This window comes from Vipera berus (assembly GCF_964194415.1).
Source record: "Vipera berus genome assembly, chromosome: 7".
NCBI lineage: Eukaryota > Metazoa > Chordata > Lepidosauria > Squamata > Viperidae > Vipera > Vipera berus.
Genome location: NC_138209.1, coordinates 57,733,128 through 57,755,215, shown reverse-complemented (window position 1 = coordinate 57,755,215; position 22,088 = coordinate 57,733,128). Strand labels below are relative to the sequence as shown.

General features: G+C 37.6%; 1 protein-coding gene across 1 annotated transcript in view; it reads left to right on the top strand.

Annotated features, from left to right (window-relative positions):
- Positions 1-14,769, top strand: part of LOC308671264 (ADP-ribosyl cyclase/cyclic ADP-ribose hydrolase 1-like) — a 98,597-nt gene extending 83,828 nt beyond the window's left edge. Inside the window, exon 9 of the mRNA XM_081333365.1 lies at positions 14,600-14,769. The gene's annotated coding sequence lies outside the window, so the exon portion shown is untranslated. The remainder of the gene's footprint in view (positions 1-14,599) is intronic.
- Positions 14,770-22,088: the final 7,319 nt, after the last annotated feature.

Sequence of the window (22,088 nt, the reverse complement as noted above, 5' to 3'; positions counted from 1 at the left end):
GGTTTTTAATTTGGTTTTTATTGTGTTAAATTGTCCCGTATTTCTTATATTCATTGTTTAATTCTTTTTTAATTTTTGTATTTTATGTCTCTTAATTTTTATTGTTGTGAGCTGCCCTGAGTCCTTAGGGAGAAGGGCAGCATATAAATTTAATAAATCCTAATCCTAATCTTTTCTCATGATGTGCTCTGCATATAAGTTAAATAGGCAGGGCGATAGTATACAGCCTTGCCGGACTGCTTTCCCAATTTTGAACCAATCAGTGGTTCCGTGTCCAGTTCTCACTGTTGCTTCTTGGCCCCCATATAGGTTTCTCAAGAGACAAATAAGATGGTCTGGTACACCCATCTCTTTAAGAACTTGCCAGAGTTTGTTATGATCCACACAATCAAAGGCTTTAGCATAGTCAATGAAGCAGAAGTAGATGTTTTTCTGGAACTCTCTAGCTTTCTCCATGATACAGCGTATGTTGGCAATTTGATCTCTAGTTCCTCTGCCTCTTTGAAATCCTGCCTGTACTTCTGGTAGTTCTCAATCCACATACTGCTGGAGTCTAGCTTGTAGGATTTTAAGCATAACTTTACTAGCATGAGAAATGAGTGCAATGGTGCGATAGTTTGAACATTCTTTGGCACTGCCTTTCTTTGGAATTGGAATGCAAACTGATCTTTTCCAATCCTGTGGCCACTGTTGAGTTTTCCAAATTTGCTGGCAAATTGAGTGTAGTACTTTTACTGCATTGTCTTTTAAGATTTTGAATAGCTCAGCTGGAATACTGTCACCTCCACTAGCTTTGTTGTTGCTCAGCTTTCCTAAGACCCACTTCACATTCTAGGATGTCTGGCTTAAGGTCAGTGACCACCTTATCGTGGTTATCAGGGATGTTAAGCTCATTCTTGTGTAGTTCTTCTGTGTAATTTTGCCACCTCTTCTTAATCTCTTCTGTCTCTGTTAGGTCCCTGCCATTTTGGTCCTTTATCATGCCCATTTTTCCATGCAACATTCCCTTCATCTCTCCCGGCTTCTGGTTCCTGTTTTTCAGTGAAACAGTTGGAAGATTCAGAATGCCGAATCCTTTGACTAAAATTTCTTTTTCTTGGGGACCCTAAGGGGCCAGAACCCACCCTGAAGGGGTGGAATGAAGGAAGGAAATCCCAGGGACTTAGGAGAGATGGCGGTCTCTCCGAACAGTCCAGGAGAAGCCTCCCAGAAATCAACAGAAGAAAAGGCTGGCTAACTTCATGTCCAGCCATAGCTGAAACAACGGAAGCCATAAGCTTTTAAACTAAGCGGATCTTAAACAGCATGCTTGAATCTGGGTAAGAATATTGATTTTCTCTATCCTACCTATTTTCCTGAAGAAGAAAGTCCCCAAAATAAGAGATCTCCGAAGAAGGAAAGGGGGAGGGGGACTCTGCTCCCTTCCTTTTAGTTAGTGGCAAAACGTACCCTTTAGAGAAAGAAAAAAGACTAGAAAGATATGAAAAATGAGCAAATGCTGACACCTGCTGGTGGATAAGGATTTTTTTTTCTGAACCTCAAAGTTGTTAGAAATTGCAGCTGTGTAAACAAAGTGAGTATAACAAAGCTGAAGCAATGAATATATTACAAACGGAAACATATGATAAGCGACAACAATTTCAAAGGACAATGATTTTAAACTACATAGAAATCCAGAATAACTTTGAGAGCACGAATCAACTTATTTTTAACCTAATTTCACTCCAAGAAATTTCCCAGGAAAATACAGTAGAGATGACTGAACAAAATTCTGAGGATAGAGACTTAAAGATGGAACCGTATAAAATGATTACTTTACAAAAGGAAACATATGATAAGTGGCAAAAATGTCAAAGGACAATGACTTCAAACTACAAGGAAATGCAGAATAACCTTGAGAGTATGAATCAACTTATTTTTAACCTAATTTCACTCCAGGAAATTTCTCAGGAAAATACAGTAGAGATGACTAAATATAATTCTGAGGATAGAGATTTGAAGATGGAACCATATAAAATAAAAAAAATATGATTTAATCCAAATGGGAAATATTTCAACACGTCTAAGCAACTTTGAAGATAAGGAAAAGAATGAGAAAAAAATCCTTACAGGGAAACAAATGATGCAGAAAAACATATTGATTAAGAAAGGCAATGGCCAGAGAAAGAAAGACTAAAATGGAAATTCAGAAAAAAGATGGAGTTTTTCAGAAAGAATACTTGAAAAAGAAACATTTGTTTGAATATGGTTAAAGAAATGGAAAATTTTTGAAATATACTACTCTTAGAGGGATGAATTTTTTTCTTTAACTAATATAATATGTTTTTTGTCTCTTCTGAAAAAGTTGAAATGATTTAAACAAAAGCAAATGTTTCAGTTATTTAAATGTGATGATAAGAAAAGTATAAAAATGTGTTTTGAATGAGAGTTAAAGGATTAGATAATTAGAACTATTGAATGGAATGCTTAAAGTTTAAACAGATTAAATATATTCTTAGCTATGGTCAAAAAGAATAAGAAATTGAGGGAATAAATATATATAAAATTAGGAGGGATACATATTTTAAGTTATATGTTATTTTTGGTATTTCAGTGCTCTTGTCTCTTTTTCTTGTTTCCCTTTTCTTTCTTTTTTCTTTTTCTTTTTCTTCTTTTTTGTCTCTCTCTTTTCTTGTTTCTTTTTACTTTTTTACTTATTAAGAAATATAAAAGCATGAGAGAGTTTATATGGAAAAACCAGAATGAAACCCACCAATGTAAATATAGTTAAGTGTTGAAAAGATTGTCACTTGTAAGAATATCTAGAATTTGGGGGGAGAAATAAGCTGAAATAAACACGGTAACAGGATTTATGATAAGGCAACTAAAATGACAAATAGGATTATTGAAACTATATACTTAACTGTTAATTAAAATAATGAAAATTGTCTTAATCTAATGTTTTGCAAAGAAAGATACTTTGGGGAAAGGGGAAATCAAATGAAATTAACATATGGAATATAGATCATAGAATTAATTGTTAAGGACTGTTTGATAAATATTACCCAGACAACATTCTGTTTTACAAATTACTGAATGATTTATGTTATATTAAAAATTTTAATAAAATATTTATACAAAAAAGAAAAGAAAAGGAAGAAATATGGCTCGTCCCTAGGCTGCAGACAGCCGAAGTTACAATCACCATCTGGCAACTTCAAAGGACTGGGTGAGATCTACCTCTCTTAAATCCTAATTGCTTTTTTGTACCTATTCAAGCTGCTAAAGGACTTTCTCCCCTTGGAGAGGGAAGGGGGATTTTAGCCCTCCCTCTAGAAACAGTGGCTATTGAATAGGGGAGCTTTTTTGAAAACGTTAATTGGATCCCAATTGAAACTTTATTTCCTAAAACTTGTGGATTAATTTTTTTTGATTATCTACTTTTTACCTTCTATTTTTATTTGAAAGTCTGGGTTTTCCCCCATAAAATAGAAGAAAAAACCCCCAAAAGGATTGAAATAACTTTGAGATTTAAAGGAATTCCTTAAACTTTGGAGTGACATCTTGTGGCTAAACCTGAAATTGCAATTTATTATTCTTAAAGAAAAGAGACTTGGCTGCCAGTTCAGAAAATAAGATAAGATAAGATTCATGTGACCTTGAACACCAGCTGTGAGAGTTTTAGCTCTGTTTTTTTATTTACTGGGAAAAAAAACTGTAAAAGTTTTCAATTCAACTCAACACTATGGAAGACCAGGAACAGACCTTTTCTATGGAAGAAATGCAAAAACACATTTCTGCTATATTGAAAATAAGTTACCAAACTTACCAAACTCTTCTTACAGCTGGTGATGAAATAAGAGCTTTCAGAAAAAAATCAGAAAGTGACTTAGATATGAAAACTCAAACTTTGAATATAACTAAAACCTATCTATATAGATTACAACAGAAAAATTGAACAATTAAATATTAACGCAGAGGACCTAACAGCCCAGCAAGTACAGACAATAGAAAATTCAGAAAATTCAGAAAAAAATCTGATAACTTGGATGGAGGGAAAAAACCTGCTATTTAAATCAGAAGGAATTTGAAGATCAAGAAGAGAAACAGATGGAAGGAAAGATAAACAGTCCAGGACAACTACGTCAAGAGGAGAAAACAAAGAGAAGATCTGATACTCCTGCCAGACCCCTTAACCTTTCAAAAATGGCAATTGTATGGTCATCTCAATATGACATAATAATACAAGAAGTCTTTGATGATCCTGAAGCAAGGACACAGAAGATGACTTGGCAAAGAAAAAAAGCCAGAATATGACTAAAGAAGAATGGAGTGTGGACATATCTAGGAGGTTTAAAATAGAATATATCTAAGTAGACAAGACTCGTATCTTGAATATGAGATATTGTTATGATGTGAAGATAAAGAAAAATGTTGGCTAATTAAAATCTAGATGCATGAATGTCAATAGTTAAAATGAGATATTGAGTTGTTTATAAAGGTTAGATAAAGGTGATTAAAACATATATGTGTTAAGAGCAGTGCTTTTTTTGTAAAAGAAAAAGGTGCCGGAACTCACAACCCGCCTTGCCTACCCTACAAGGTTCCATCCAAAAAAGGTGCCGGAACTCCGTTCTGAGCGTTCTATGACAAAAAAAAAAAAGCCCTGGTTAAGAGTGATATAACATAATAGGTTTTGACGTAGTGAAAAGAATAAAATTATAAGCTTAAATATGAGAAAGTGGACATAAAAAATAGGAGAGGATGTATTAAATGATGAAATGGGAGAAATCTTGGTTATTGAACATAATATTTGGAAATTATAATGAAAAATAAGAATATTACATTATATTACTAATCTGTTGATATGTAAGTGAGATAGACAAGATACGTGTCTGGAACACTAGAGGTTGGGGGCAATTGTGATAAAGGGAACTGGGGTCATATAAAAATTTGGAAGTGATAAATATTAAATGTTTAATTTAAATATTAATACAAAACTAAAGCTGGGAAAATTTATAAAGTTATTGATGTCCAAAAGATGGAATATCAAAATAAATAAGATATATAAAATCATTGATAAATCTAAGAAAACTACTAAGTAGCTGAAGGATAGAATAAGAAATATATTAATTTAGATAAGAGACAGTATATATTAAAGGAAAAAAGAGAGGAAATATTGGCTGTAACAGTTGGAGATTTGTATTAATACACATATGTACGTAATGGAATTAATGTAACCCAGACACCACATTGTTTTTCAAAGGTATAATTGTATTATTGGAAAATTAATAAAAAGTTTTTTGTTTTTTTTTTAAAAAGAAGCAATAGATGGAAACAAATCTAGAAGAGAAACAACCTAGAATTAAGGAGAAATTTCCTAACAGTGAGCACAATTAACCAGTGGAATGGGTTGCCTTCAGAAGTTGTGAGTGCTCCATCACTGGAGGTTTTTAAAAGACATTGGACAGACATTTGTCTGAAATGCTATAGGGTCTCCTGCTTGAGTAAAAGGTTGAACTAGAAGACCTGCAAGGTTCTGTTTTGGTTGCCTCCAGAAGTTGTAGATAGGTGTTCCATCACTGGAAAATTTCAAGAAGAGATTGAACAGTCTTTTTTCCAGAATGGTTTATAGCCTTCTGCTCAAGCAGGGGGTTGGAATACAAGATCTCCAAGGTCCCTTCCAACTCTGTTATTCTGTTAATGTGTAGAAAACCAATTAAACATCTTGGAGAGCTCCTCCTAAAAACATCCAGAGATGGAGAATGCACAACTGTCACAGGTCAGCTATTCCACTGATGTACAGATGTTACTGTCAGGAAATTTTCTAAATGACTTCAGTGTAGATCCATTGTTTCTGGTCCTCACTTCTATGACAATGGAAAATACTTTTTAGCACCTGATCCCTGATATCCTATTTACTCCATTGGTCTTCTTTTCTCCAGGCTGAAATCTGAAATTACTTCCGCCTTCCATCATAGAGATGTCATCACATCCCTGTATCTTCTTTGTTGACTTCCTCTGAAGTTTTCTAAGCTGCCAAAATTGTACTACTTCCATCTCATATTATGTCTGAGGTCCAGAAAGGAACAGGAAAAAACAGACCAGGATGATTGGATTAAGAATCTCTATCATTGGGTCCAGAAGAGCTGCTAGACAACCAGTGAAGCAGCCAGGCCTAGAGAGAACTTGAAATAAATGCTTTGGATGTTATGAAAACTGGCATTTTCCTGCTAATCATTAAAAAGACTTATATTGGAAAGGTAGTAGCTTTAAGGCAGGGGTCTCCATCCCCTGGTTCATGGCATGCCAGAAAACAGGTGAAGCCCCATCCGCAGGATGCAGGTAGCACATGAATCCACAACCCCTCCAGTCTGTGGAAAAACCTTTCTCAATAGAACCAGTTCCTGGTGCCCAAACGGTTGGAGGCCACTGTTTTGAGGAATCCACTCATTAAATTTAAAACAGCAATGGTTTTTCTTTTCAGTCTAGTGCTGAAGCTTGTCCAAAGAAAGCCTTATTTAATAAATAGTAGCAGGGGCATCTGTAGCAGGGATCAAAAAAGTCAAGATGGCAGTTAAAACCACATAAACTGTTGCAGGTTAAACAGGGTGAGACTTCAGTGACATGGACATGGATGCTACCTTGACATTTTTAATCCTTCCTGATGATCCCTGTGAACAGCAGAATATGCTGTTCTTATGTGAAGTCCAAATCATTTTTGAAGATGAACAATTTTAATCACTACTGATATGAAAGCTGGAGAGACAGAACCAGGGTGGCCCTTTCTTTTTTATATAAACATATTTTATCAATTTTTTAATTTTCCAATCATGAGTACTTAATAAACAACGTGTTGTCTTGGTCCATTGGTAATTCAGTGGTACATATTAACTTTTTCAGTCTAGTTCCACTACTACTCCATCCAGTGCTTCCTTGATCCTCTCTTCTTCTGGTGGTATGCCTTTTTCTACACTGGGCAAATACAATTCTTGTTTCTGTTAATACATATACAGTTAAATATAGACATATTCATCAAATTTTTCTGGTATTATACATAATATCCATAGTGTCAGTTTATATTATCTTTTCTAGCCAGAACATATCTCAATTGCATTTGCACTTAAAATCCATTTGTTCAATCAATATCCTGTTTTCCTGCTTTTTAAATTTTTTTAATTTCCCATCAATGTTCAAAATATCTCTATCACTTATAATTTTCTCATAATAAATTATATTTGGGTAGTCAAAAACTTCCCTTTATTCAAACCCTTTTAGAATTTTCATATTTCCCATCTCATAACAAAGTATAATATTCTAGTTACAAATCCTATTCTTCTAATTATAATAATACTTTTATTTCTAACAGTTAACTATTTTCTTAATGATATTCAAACATCTGTTTAATAGTATAATATCCCATCTAATAGGTCAAAACCTCTATTTTCTTTTTTTTATTAAAAAGTTTTAGAATACATTTTGTCTTTAACAAACAACAAAAACAAAACAAAAAAAGAAAAGAAAAAGAAACCCCCCCAGCCCCCTTCCCTCCCTCCCACCCTCCCCAACCCCACCCTCCCTTCCCCTCCCCCCCACTTCCCAGAGCAGAATACAGGGTATAAAAATACAAACAATCATAATCTAGCTTACGCAAACAATCCTGAACTATATAGACTATCGAACTTTAACTCATATAGATAAACTCCAAACATATATATATATCATATCAATAATTATTCAAAAACAATATAATACTTTTCAATCTACCCAATAAAAACAATCACAAATAAAACAATTTATATCAATTGTCTAATGCTGTTCTTCCCAACTAAGCTTTAAATTCATATTATCCTGATATATTATACAAATTAAAATACCATAGATTACTTCCAAACTTAAATTTTTTTTTATATAATCACATCATTCTTATATTCTTATATTCTATTACCTACTCCAATATTGCCCATAAAAGTATTACAAATTAATTTCAATCACACATAAAACAATTTATATCAGTTTTATAAAACTATTCTTCTATCCAACTAAACTTTAACATACTAAAACCAAATTTATACAACCTTTCCTTCTCCTAATGTATTATACAACTTAAAATACCATACACTACCTTCCAGGCTTAAAACTTTCCATCCAAATAACAAAGCATAACCTACAGAATATCAATAAACACTACTACAAATCTTCCCAATTAAATTTTCATAATCATCTTAAAACTAAAGCAACACAAAATATTATATAATTATTTTATAAGGGTGAAAAATGAATCCCCACATACTTAATCCTTCTAGCATCCTTATTACATTATTATCTCTTGCAATTATGCAACTAAATCCTCAGGTTTGCTTCATTCTTCCAGAAGCAGCACACCTCTTCCAATTTCTGGCCTTCTCCCGTGGTGATGAAATTTGACCCACTCCTGTAGCTTTCACATCTGTCTGCGTTAACCCTTCAACATCTTGTGGATTCTCTCTGGAACGTTGAGGCTCTCTGTCACCTTTTTTCTTTGTAGACTCCAAAGACGATATGGGGACTGCTTTTAAAACATTACTGTAAAAGTCACGTGCCTGAATCACCATGGTAAGACAATGCCTCGTACCTTCATAAGTCACCACCATACCCTCTGGTATTTGCCATCTAAACTTAATATCACGTCGTCTCAATTCTTGTGTCAAAAAAGCAAATTCCTTCCTTTTTCTTAAAATTCTTGCAGGAATCTCTTTTAAAATCAAAACCTTTTGCTCATCCATTACAAAATCAATATTATAGGAGGCCTGGATAACTTCATTTCTAATCTTTCTCTTTGTGAAATAAACCACCACATCTCTGGGTAATTTCCTTTGTCTTGCAATCCACGAATTAACACGGAAGATTTTATCTATATCTTCCATTATTTCATCTGCTGGTCGCTCCAACACCCCTTCCAAAACCTCAGAAACCATTTTCGTCAAATTTTCCTTAGGATTTTCTTTTAGGCCTCTGATTCTCAAAGCAAACTCCATCTGAGAATACTGTGTCGAAATCAAATCATAATCCATTTTCGCTATCATATTTTCAGTTTCTGTCATTTTGGCTTCCATTCTAGTATCATTTTGAACAAGATCTTCTACTTTTTCATCCAAAATCTCAATGCTTTTAACCATATTTAACGTTGCAGATGTGATGTCTGCTCTCATTTCTGCTAATTTCTCTGTAAACTTCTCCTCCAACTTTTTCTCCATTATCTCAACAAATTGTTGCATTTGCTTTTCCATAGTTTCTTGGAGCAAACTCTGCAAATCTTTTACTGTAAAAGCTGATACAGATTCAGATGCAGAGGATAATAAAGTTTTCACCGAAGACTGCTGCCTCAGGGCAGGAACTTTAGAAGATATAGCCGTCATTTTCACCCTCTATTGTTAACTACGCACTTTCACATGCAGATTCAGCAAAGTCCATTGAGTTAAAGATCAAAACATCATCTTCACCAAAATCTCCTGCATCGCTCTGCCTGCGTCCTCGTTCTCATAAGCTCTTCCTTGCTAGCAGGGATGGTTGCGAACGCCCTGTTCTGCTCCAAAAAACCCGGAGCAGAGACGCCTCGCAGTCTGGAGCATGCCCAAGCTTCGGGGGGGCTCAATCCTTCCGCCACCAAAACTCTAAGTTCTGGCAGCCCCGGAGAGCTCTACCCCTACCTGGACGCTCACCCCCTCCTCTTCTCCCGAGGTGGGGGCTTCCAAGCTGCCGAACAGCTGATCGGTGCTGTTTTCGGTGACTCTACGGAGCCGCGAGGCTGACAGCCAAGAAATGGCTGCCTCCGGCGTCGCCTTGCCATCCGGAAGTCAAAACCTCTATTTTCTTCAGTCTTACTCTAGCTTTCTTCTTTTGCCAAATAACTTTCCAAGTCAGTGCATTTGAATCATCAAGTAATTTTTCCTCTGTTTTTGTATATATTATTTGGAATGAGGAAGAAAATTTGATTGAAGTATTTTTGGAAGAATGCTCAACCCATTTATATTCATTAAACAGCCTCCATCCTTCTCCTTCATTTTTTCTTTTCATTTCTTGTTTGTCAATATTCAGCATTTCTCCTAACAGTTTTATCATCCATTCAATCAGCTCTTCTTCCTTATTCTCAAATGTGTTCTGAAATTTTGACAAGTATGATGTCTTTTCCATTTCTGGTGTTATCACTACATCTTCTAATTTTTCATTTGTCTGTATCTGTCTGATAATTCCTTCCTTTAGGTCCTCCATCTTTGGATCTGTTTCTTCTAATTTTCCTTCTGTTTTCTGGGTTACTAGTTCCTTCTTTGTAGTCATTGTCTGGATTTGTAAGTTTAGGTTAGAAAATTGTTCTTTTATCTCATTTGCATTATTTTTAGTCTCATTATGAATTAAAACAATTGTCTCTTGGATTGATTTCAACATAGAATGAATTTCTTTCTGAGATTCATTAATATTTTCTTGTTAGTATATCAAGTTGGGGGCTTTGGAGACAAGTGTTAAAGATGGCTTTTTACCATTTGAGGCTAAGTATGAAACACCCATTTTGTTTTTGTATGTAGTCTTTTTACAGTCCAATAAAGGTCCCCAACGCAGATAAGCAGCCCACAGGTTTTTCCCCTTTTCCTAGCTGCAGTCTGCAAAAGTGAAAGTTTCCAGGAACAACAAAGAATCTTATCTAATTCCAGGCTTCAAACCAAGTTTCCTTTAAGCATAATAAATTGTAATGCTGTGATTCACCACTAGATGTCATTGACATTGTATTCCAGCTTTCCACATCCAAGCCTATTTTACAGACTTTCAAATATCTTTTCTTTAAAAAGTCTCAAAGGTACTTTTAGTCCCCAAATTTCAAAGCTATATATCTGTATTAATTCCAAATTGATCTTGTAGTTTTCTCTATTTCCCCCCAAAGCAATTAATTCACCACTTTTCTTTTCCTGAGGGAGTAGGGCAAAAACTTCCCTTCCCTCTCTCATTGGGGAGGATTCTTTACTTTGGGCATTCTTTTTTCCAGGAGACTAATATTAAGATCATAAAAAGAGGATAAAGTCTCACCCAGTTCCAATCACATTGCTCAAAAAATGCTAGTTAGTGCTTATCTTCAGTTGTCAGCAGCTTCTGACTGGCCACATGAACGTACCTAGTCTTTCCCCCACCGGTTTGGAGGGCTTCCTCAGATTCAGCGGAAAGGCCACTGATCCTCTGCAATCAATGAGGGTCCCCTCCTTCATCACCTCTCTGGGGTGACTTTCGACCCTTTTTAGGGTCCCTAGTGGGGTGAAATTGAATGTGGAAGATGGAGCCCCATCTTCCTGCACCTGTCACACCGCGATGCCTAACTGGACGTCACAGGGTTGCCTTTTCAATGATGCTATAATGGCTGGCTGCTTTCCTCATTTGATAGAAGGGGCCTCCCTCTTGGCACTCTGGCAGAAAATGTGACTGTGCCACCTCACTCTTTAATCAAAGCAACATTTGTTTGATCTCTCTCCTTGGTGTTGTCGAGACAGATCATGCAAGAAGTCTCAGCTTTCTTATACAAGCTACAACTTACATCTCCATGAAATGCACTTTTTTGTAGTATTTTATTAATTTTCTAATTTTACATTTAAGTATTTAAAAAGCAACGTGGTGGCTGGGTTAATCGATAATAGCATACAAAAATCTTTAGTACAAATCTCAAGGTACCACATCAAATATTTCCTCTCTTTTCCCCTTAATATCAGTAGTCTCATATTTGAACTAATACTGTTCTTGTTATATCAATTGAGTAAAAATTACATTTTTTACATTATTACATTTATTTTACATTATTACATTTATCAATAAAATTTTAGATTATACATATCCTAGTTGCTTTTACATTCAATCTTTATAGACAATCAATGTCCTGTTATTGGTTTTTCTCAATTTTTAGTTTCCCATCAATATTTAAATTTAACATTTGATATTTATAATTTCCAAGTTTTAGGTAACCAAAGTTTCCTTTGCCACAATTCATCACAAGATCTAATGTTTAGGATACACGTCTTATTTATTTCTCACCATCTTACATCAACTAATTAATAATGCAGTATAACATCCTTATTTTCAACTAATTTCCAAATGTCTTAAATTTAATGACCAAAGTTTCCCATATTTTGACATCAAATACTTCCTCTCTTTTTCCCTTAAGATCAACTGTCTCATATTTAAGCTAATACAGTTCTTATTATATCAACTAAGTAAAAACATGCTTATTACATTTATCAATAATTTTTAGCTTTTACATATCTTAATTACTTTTACATTCAATCTTTATAAACAATCAATATCCTATTTATTCCCCAATTTTTAATTTCCCATCAATATTCAAATTTAACTTTTAATATTTATACTTCCAAGTTTTAAGTGACCAAAGTTTTCTTTATCTCAATTCATAACAAGATCTAGTATTCAAAATACACATCTTGTCTATATGAGTATATTCTATTTTAATTAGTAATATAAAATCCTCTCTAATAAATCAAAACCCCAATTTTCTTCAGCCTTATTCTAGCTTTCTTCCTTTGCCAGCTCACCTTCCATGTCAGTGCTTTTAAGTCATCAAATAGATCTCCCTCTGTTGTTATATATATTATTTGAAATAAGAGAGACTATCCAGTCACCATTTTTTGGAAGGGCTAACGAATCGTCTCTCTATTATTCCAAATCCCCATAGTTGTCCTGATATGTTTGTCTTCCCTTCTGTCTGTTCTTCTTGTTGCTCCTCAAGTTTCTTCTGATTTATATAGAAAGTATTTTTCATTTTCAGTGTTGTCAGTCCCTTTTCTGGATTTTCCATTGACTGTATTTGTTGGTCAGTTGAATCCTCTATCATAGTATTTAATTGTTCCACTTCTTCTGTTATCTTCTGTGTAGTTGATTCTTTAATTGTGGTTAAAATTTGGGTTTGTATATCTAGGCTGACATTTTGTTCTTTTCTGTAGCATCTTATTTCATCACAAGCTGAAAGAATGGTTTCATGTATTGCTTTCAACATAAAAAGAATCTGTTCCTGGTCTTCATCCATATTCTCTTGATGGTGTGTTAAGTTGAGGGCTTTAAAGTCAGAGAATGAAAATAATTTTATAACTGGATATAGGACACAGCTGAGCTTCTCACAGCTGGTATTTGTCAAGGTTGAAAAAAGTCTTATCTATAGTCTGGGCTTCAAGCAAAGTCTTCTTTAGACAATATCAAGTTGTAATATCAAACCTGGCCACAAGATGTCACCAATGCTGTTTAAGGTTTTTAAGTCCAAAATTTTTATAATCCTTTTCCCAATTTTATTTCTTTTTTTTTTTTTTGTAAATAAAAACCAAAGTCTTCTGTAAAGATAAGAACTCTTTGGTTACCAAATTTTAGAAGCATATAAATCCAGTTAGATTAAGGTTATTCTTTCAGTCTTAACATTAAGAAAACTAAGATCATGGCATCTGGCCCTCTCAATTCCTGGCAAATAGATGGGGAAGAAATGGAGGTAGTGACACTTTTTATTTTCCTGGGCTCCAAGATCATTGCAAATGGGGACTGCAGCCAAGAAATTAAAAGACGCTTGCTCCTGGGGAGGAAAGCTATGGCAAATCTAGACAGCACACTAAAAAGCAGAGACATCACCCTGTCAACAAAAGTGTGTATAGTCAAGACTATGGTCTTCCCAGTTGCAATGTATGGCTGTGAAAGTTGGACCATAAGAAAGGCTGAGCGCCAAAGAATTGAGGCCTTTGAACTATGGTGCTGGAGAAGACTCCTGTGAGTCCCTTGGACTGCAAGGCGATCAAACCAGTCAGTCCTAGAGGAGATCAACCCTGACTGCTCTTTAGAAGGCCAGATCCTGAAGTTGAAACTGAAATACTTTGGCCACCTAATGAAAAGGAAGGACTCACTGGAGAAGAGACTAATGCTGGGAAAGATTGAGGGCAAGAGAAGAAGGGGACGACAGAGAATGAGGTGGCTGGATGGAGACACTGAAGCAGTAGGCGTGAGCTTAAATGGACTCCAGAAGATGGTAGAGGACAGGAAGGCCTGGAGGAATGTTGTCCATGGGGTTGCGATGGGTCGGACACGACTTCACAACTAACAACAACAACACCATTCTTTCAGTGTTTTAACTCCCCTGGATAGTCAATCACTGCTATTCTTAGAGGGTGGGATAGAAGTTCCCTTCCCTCTCTCCTCACAGGGGAGAAGATGCTTTGGGGAGCTTTTACAGGAAAAGAAAATACTTGGGATTGAAGAGAGGTTCAGATCTCACCCAATCTCATCTGCGCTGCCTTAGAAGGGCCTGGTGGTAAGTTTGACTTCGGCTGTCTGCAGCCTAGTGACAAGCCATATTTGTATGGCCAGTCTTTCATTTGCTGGTTTGGAGGGCTACCCCAGATCAGGGGTCCCCTCCTTGCTTGTCGCCCCTACAGGGTGACTCTTGACCCTTTCCAGGGTCCCCCAGTGGAGTGAAACCCAATGCGGAAGACGGAGCTCGCCTTCCAGCATCCACGGCGGCTGTGATGGCAAACTGGAAGTCAGAATGCACATTTTCTACCATTTTAATAACAATCTTTCCTTCCCCCCCTTTCTATTGTTCTTGGTTTTCCTACAGGGACGACAGAAGAGTGAATATCATCAGATTCAGAGAAATTCAACAGATAATATCATTGTTTAATTTAGAGAGCTTCTTTCTATCAATTTTATACCACTCAATAAGTTAAAAGTTTCTGCATTTCTTAGTGTCAATTTTTGTTCTATTTTATCGTGTGTGTCTTTGTTTGCTAATAAAGGTAACAAAATATTTTAATAAAATATCCATTTAAATTTTCTTCATTTTCTCTGACCCCCATTAAGTGCCAAGCAAGATAACCAAGAATGGTTATGTATGTGTGAGAGGATAAGTGGGAATTTGAAAAAAGGTCTTTCCAGCTCTTGGAAAGCCAACAACAACAACAACAACTTTATTGATTAGCCCTTGGGCCATATCAAAGTGCAAAGTTCCAGCAACAAACCGTCACCAAAACTTGATAAAAGCAATCCAAAATGGAATTTGATAAAATACAATTTAAAATGGAATTAAATAAGATACAATTTAAGATGAAATAGTAATAAAATACAAATTTAAGATATAGATAAAATATGATAACATTATATTTCGGAGTCGCCCTTACAATCTACCCCAATCAGTCCCACATATGCAGATCTTAACCGGATCATTTTGTTTAAATACTGTGCTACGTTAAATGTTATTTTCAAGTTCTGACCGGACATAAGGTAAATTATTTTGATATGGGGATCCCAATGGGTCATTCGTTTGGTATATAGACCAAGATACCTGTCTCTCACCCTCTTATACAGGCAACAGTCAAATAGGATGTGAGCCAGGTCCTCTACCTCTGCCGCTCCGCAAATGCAGAGACGCTCATTGTACGGTATAGCATGAAATCTCCCATATCTGACCATTGTGTCAAGCTGTTTGAATCTTGCTCTCGTAAATATCTCCCTAAGATGTTTTGGGAGTTGTGACTTCAAATAACTGTCCACTTGAAAAGTACATTTGTATTTACTCAGCCATTTCAAGTTACCCACCTTACTAAGGATAGCTATATCAGTTTGTGCTTCTATATCCTTAATTCTTTGGGCAACTCTTTTTTTAGATTGTTCTCCTGTTACACAAGAAACAGGAAGGCCACAGCTTCTTACAAAATTTGTTAGTTTGGTGATCCAGGAGATTTGTGATTGTAGTTTTATTTGCTCTAGTAGGCATAATTTGGGGAGTCTATCAGTCTCCATTTCATTAACTTTGCACCAGTAGTTATAAGCTCTAATTTTAGATAATGCCTGAATTGTATGAATTCCCAATTCAGCTCTAACTGCTGCAGCAGATGTTCTTGGATCTACACCCAAAATACATCTCAGGTGCTGGGACTGTGTTTGTCCTAAAACTGTGGTTGAGTAAAGACCCCAAATTTCTGCTCCATACAAGAGCATTGTCGTAACCTTAGCCTTATAAACCTTGAGTAATGGAGCTAGGGACCCTGGGTAACTATGGTTCTTTAGTTTGAGCAATAAATTCAAACGGGCTTTTGCTCTAAATGTACTCCGTTGATGATGGCAGGCCCAAGATCCAGTCTTGGAAAAAGTTACTCCCAAATATACAAAGGTATTAACCTGCTCAATTGGTTCACCATCTAATTGCCACTTATGTCTCTGATGGTTTCTTCCAAACACCATTATTTTCGATTTAGATTTGCTAATGATTAGGGAGTTATCCTGGCAATAAGAGCTGAATCTTCTTAATAGCCTATGTAATCCTACTTGTGAGTATGATAATAAAATCATATCATCAGCATAAAGCAAGCTGTTACAGTAAGTATTTAGGATCATCGGCATGTGTACCATGGAATCCTTCATTAACCCTGGCAAATCATTGATGTATAAATTAAATAATAATGGGGCCAGGATACACCCTTGCCTTATCCCTTTATTTGTGTGAATCCTGTTAGTCAGGGCCCCATTAACCCCATACCGCACCCTCAAACAGGTACTTGTGTAAAGGGCTTTAATCAAAGCCAGGAGTCTGGGTTCTATTTTAAGAGATGTCAATTTACTCCATAGTAAGTCTCTATTTACCATATCAAATGCTGCTGTAAGGTCTATAAAAGCAGCAAACAGGGGTCTCCTCTTATAGGCATATTTGGCAATTAGATGGTTCAAGACAAAGCAGTTATCAATAGTAGATCTGTTTTGTCTAAAACCTGCTTGTTCTTCTGTGAGGATGTTGTTTTCCTCTACCCAGGTTTCAATTCTGTTCAAAAGGTACCTAGCATATATTTTTGCTACAATGTCAATCAGGCTGATGGGCCTATAATTACTAGGATCCTTTTTATTCCCTTTTTATATATGGGGACAACTATTGCCATCTTCCACCCATCTGGTATATGGCAGGTGTTATTTATGTGTGTAAAAAGACCTGCTAATACAGGGCCCCACCAGTTGGGAAATTTCTTAAATAATTCTGCTGGTAAAAAATCCTCACCTGGGGCTTTATTGCTCTTTAAGCTTTTAATGATGGACTGTATCTCCTTTTCTGAGACTGGTGGCCAAGGGGGGAGAGTTCTAGGATTTACCAAATCACTGTTTAAAAATAATTTCTTTACCGTTCGGTGGGGGCAAACAAGCACTGATAATAATTCTCCCAGTCCGCAGCAGAGATTGGTATGTCAAATGCAAATCTCCGTTCCTTCAGGATACCTGCTACAGAGTGCCAAAATAATACTGAATTATGACTTCTGGCAGCCAACTCAAGTTCTGACCAGATTGAAATGGCAAAATGTTTTTTCTTTAATGTTATAGGTTTTTTATATTCCCTTCTTGTGTGCAGCATCTTAGCTTGTATATGGGCAGTAGGATTCCTCTGGGCAAGCCTCATGGCTGCCTTCAATTTCTTTTTCTGTCGCTGGCAATCAGGATCAAACCAGCGAGGTCTACCCACTTGGGCTCTTTTTGTAGTAGGTTTAGCTGTTAGGTGTTTCTTCAGTATGTTACAAAGATTGGAGAATGCATTGAAGGCTGACATCCAGTCAGTAGTAGATGACTGTATTGTTCTAGCCCACTTAGTAGCATTCTCTGTTTTAAGGCATTCTAATATTGCCTTAGTATCAACTTTGGCCCAAATTAACCTTTTATTTTGGGTCACCTCTACCTTTTTGGTGAGCCATCTGTCAGCCATGTTATATGGTCTTAAATCTGAGCGGCCTCGCAATGTCACACTTACAGGCTGATGGTCGCTATTGTCGCTAAGGTGTACTGTGACCTCTGAGAAGAGGTCAGCCTTATCTCTAGACACACAAAAGAGATCCAGTACACTACTTGAATTGGCTGAGTGGTATGTATAAGGGTATGTATAATTCTTGTCCTTACCTCCCAAAATTTGGAGATTACCCTTAAAAATTAAGGAGACTAGGAGCAGGCCAGCGGCATTACTTTTACAGTCTCTCGAGAGCCACTGAGGATGATTATCAAAGAACTCCCCTGGGATTCCCTTCTTCTGGGCAAGCTCATACAGAGAGGGACCCAGTCTAGCATTCAGATCTCCTAATAGTACCACTATGGACTGAGGGTACAGTATATATATATATATCTTCTAAGATAACTTCCAAGCCCATCCAATATTCAGAATTATAGTGCTGGGATGTGCTTGGAGGAATGTACACATTTACCAATATTAACTCAAACTGGTCATATTCAAATTTGACAGCTAGAAAGAATGGATACTTATCTTCGTTATATAATTTCTCTCCCTGCCATTGCAATTCTTCCGTTATAAGAATGCATAGCCCACCAGAGGGTCTCCCTTTGTTCTTTGTTTTTAGGGCTGGGGAGGCCCATCCCTGAAAGCCTGGCAATTGTACTGGTTCATCCACTTCGGTTTAGCCAGGTTTCTTGAAAGGCTATTACGTCAAATCTAGACAGAAAGCTCATTAGTCCACTATCCACCATCCCTTTCTAGCCAGCTATGTTCCAGGTCATCAACTGTATGGGATTCTCAGAGGCAAGGTGGTCTGACTTGGTTGATTGGCTAGATGGTAAAAATGCCAGATGTCAACTTGACATTGGAGCTGGGTCAATATCATCTAAGCTTCCCACATAAACACAGTTGTTGTGAGGTTCAATATTTCTCCTCATGGGTTGCAGAACTTGTTGTTGCTCCTCTATATCTCGGTTGCCAGTGTGCCTCTGCTCTTGCTCCAAGAATGATTTTTTTTCCAATGGACAGGTACTCTGGCTTGAGTCTATAAATGTAGATTTATGTCCATTTTTGGAGGGGCATGGCTGAGGGTTCATCTTGTGGAAAGATGTTGTGGGAACTTCTAAATCAAATGAGGATGTAAGCTGGATTACGTTCTTAGTGTTTGTCAGCTTAGGGGGCACTGTGTGATGAAGCCCTTTGTCTTTCAGTTGCTTCTCAGAGGCTGGGTCAATCAGTGCAGTTACCCCACTCTCAGCCTGTGTGACAACACCTTTTTTTCTGTTGAGGTAAAGGCAGATTGTTGATTAAATATCTTGTCACAAGGTTGTGTGGTTAGTGGAGCCAAATTAAATAGAGGCTTTGCTGTAGATTGAGTTGTCGTCAGTGCCTCTTTTAGGTCATCCAATCTTTGAATGATGTTAACTTGCTCAGGTTCAGGTAATGCACTGAATAGGTCAATCAACATTTCCTCTGGCACATCCTCAGCAGTTCCTGCAGCTGTGGGTAACACAGTTCGTATATTGCTTCTTTGCTTTCTCAGGGTCAGTTCAGTTGCAGCAGCCTCAGGCTTAGCAGTGTGAGGGCTGTTGCAGCCTAGATTTAAAGCGACAGTTCCCTCTTGGTGACGCTGTTTCAGGAGTGGGCACACTTTTTCTGAGCAAAAGACCCTTATTGGAAATATTGATAAGAGGCTCAGAAAGGGCTTCATTCTGAAGAGCAAGGAGGAAATTGTGGGCTGCTTGAATGATAGGAGAATTCTCATACATTGTGTTCTTGCTGGCAGCCACTCTGCATGTAGTAGATCTATCAGAGTGAATTCACAGCGGAGCAGCTGGCTCAGAGACAGCATAATAGCTTTTCTATTGCTCCAACACCCTCTATTTACTCTCTTGTCATAAATTTGCAAAGTAACCTGGTTAGTTTGCAGACTGTAGTTATATTGGTCATCTTTTAGACCTTTGCCTGATTGAGTGTTTTCTCTGTAGGTGTTCAAATTTTTGGGAGGAGAACAAGGTCTTTCTCTAGTTTCATTTTCTGAGTTAGCCATCCCATGTCTGTCCATGGTTGTCCTCCCAAGTCCTTCTACAGTATTTGGGTGGCTCCTAACAAACTTTGCAAAAGATTCTTTCAGGAAGTCGACCTTATTTATGACAATTGACAAGAGATCATATATTGAGTTTACAGTTTGAGCTGTAAGCAAACACTGTCTACAGAGGAAGTCTGTCACATTTTCCCCCTTCAAATTTGCTACATCTCCCTCCTGTGTAAAAGAGGCTGTTGCCAGATTCCAAGGAGGGGAGCCATTCTCCGAGAGGGAGGAGGACAACTCCACATGCTGTCTGCTCTCCAGTTCGGTTTGTAAGTCCCATTCCAATGAGTCACATAAATTAAATTTATCTGATAAGGTGCCTGCGAATGAGTTACTTACTGGAGCAGACTGTCTGTTTGCAATATAATCCTCCATTTTCTGCTGCTTAAAAGGCTTGGATATACTTTCTGCTGCAGAGTGCTGCCTCTTCCTTCTTTTCCCCATTCGGTTTGTTAAAACAGGTTTAAAAATAAGTTTAAAACTATGGTTTAAAAGGTTAAAATGGGTTAAAATGGGTTTAAAAAGTTAAAAAGGGGTAGGTTAAAATACAATATTAAAAGAGGTTAAAAAGTTAAAATAAAAATAAAGTAAAATAAAATAAAACTTTTACTTTTGGAGGAGCTCTTTACAGATACATCTTGGCTCCCATGTATCCCAACCGGGATTTCTTCAGATCTGGCCTTGTTTCACTGCATCCAGTTGTCTCTAATAAAAGAGCCTTGCAACATTCTGATGGATTCAAGCATCTTTCTTTCCTGGAGAGCCCAGCTCTTGGAAAGCCATTGTCAGAATCCATTTATATCATATTCATAAATGTATGTTTAAAACATTATTCCATGGATTCTGCCATCTCCCGAAGAGGAGGAAATGGATGTGTATTGAACCGGTATTAGGCATTTCAAAGGAAAAGAGAAGCCTTTTGAACTGGGGAAACAAAAGGGGGGGGCTAGCATTTGGCTTGTGTTACGGAAGAGAGCAATAAATATAAAAGGTCCTAAGTTCCTTTTTCCCACGAGAGGGATGATACGAGGTAAATGATGGGGGACTGACCAAATGGGGTTAAGGGGGTGTTAAACCAGGAACTCTTTATAAGGGGTTAGTTCGTGGAACAATATTAAGTCCTGTCTTATTCCTACAACCAAGCATGTCATAGTAAAGATTTCTTTTTGGACTAGATTTGGCTCCAAGAGTTTTGTCTTCCTAAGACGTGGTTTGGGGTGGGTCCTGACATTAGACAGGACTTGCACTGAAAGTCAACCTGGAGAATCTTTACCGGGGGACTTTGCAAATAAATATGATGTCTGACGATGAAGCAAGAGAGGAGAGAAGCCCCACGGAGAAGGAGTCTTCCTCCCAGCCGAATTCCCAGAAACATTGGGAAGCTGAAGCATCATATTCCTCCTGGGAGGAAATGGTGGAGCAGCACGAACGAAAACCCCGGTGGTCAATGGGCGTTGGAAGGAAAAGTGAGTGGGAAAAGGCTTCGGGAGAAGTGACCCTGAGACGGAGCGACCACCAACCGGAATGGAAACAAGAGATGGAGAACTCCCTGCACGCCAGTGAGGAAGAGCGGATTCTGGAAAAAGCTATTGACTTGATGAAAGAAACCCTGAGCTCACTAAGGGAGGAGAGAGCTGGAAACCGCAACCAAGGCAACACCTGGTGTCGCAACTGGAGGGGTAACGGAAGGGATCCAACACCTGAAACCCCAGGGCCATCCAATGGAACAAGAGTCACTGACTCAGCAGTACCCCCCCAGACCCAAAGACGGGGATCGAGATGAGGAGTGATACCCTCCGTGGCACAGACAACGCTCCAGTCAAAGATTCCCACCCCTGGAAGCAAAGTTCAAGGGGGAGCCATCACGACTGGGATTTTTCCTAACCCAAGTCCTCAGCTACATGGAAGAGTACGGACGGGACATCCCCAGTGACAAAACGCGCATCCGAATTGTGCAATGTGCCCTGGACGGGATGGCTGCAGACTGGGTGGTGAACCTGCATGACTCCAATGCCCCAGAACTCAACGACTTCAACCGATTCATGTCATCCTTGAGGTGAAAATTCGAGGACCCTTTGGCTGACCGGAAGGCCCGGGAGAGAATCAAAACGGTGAGGCAGGGCAGGCGAACAGTGGCCGAATATACCCAAGAATTCCGAGCCATCGCCAGCAAGCTGAACTGGCCAGAAGACATCATCCTCAGCCATTTCAAAGATGGTCTAAACTACAACCTGTATGACGCTTGCCTGCCTCGAGGAG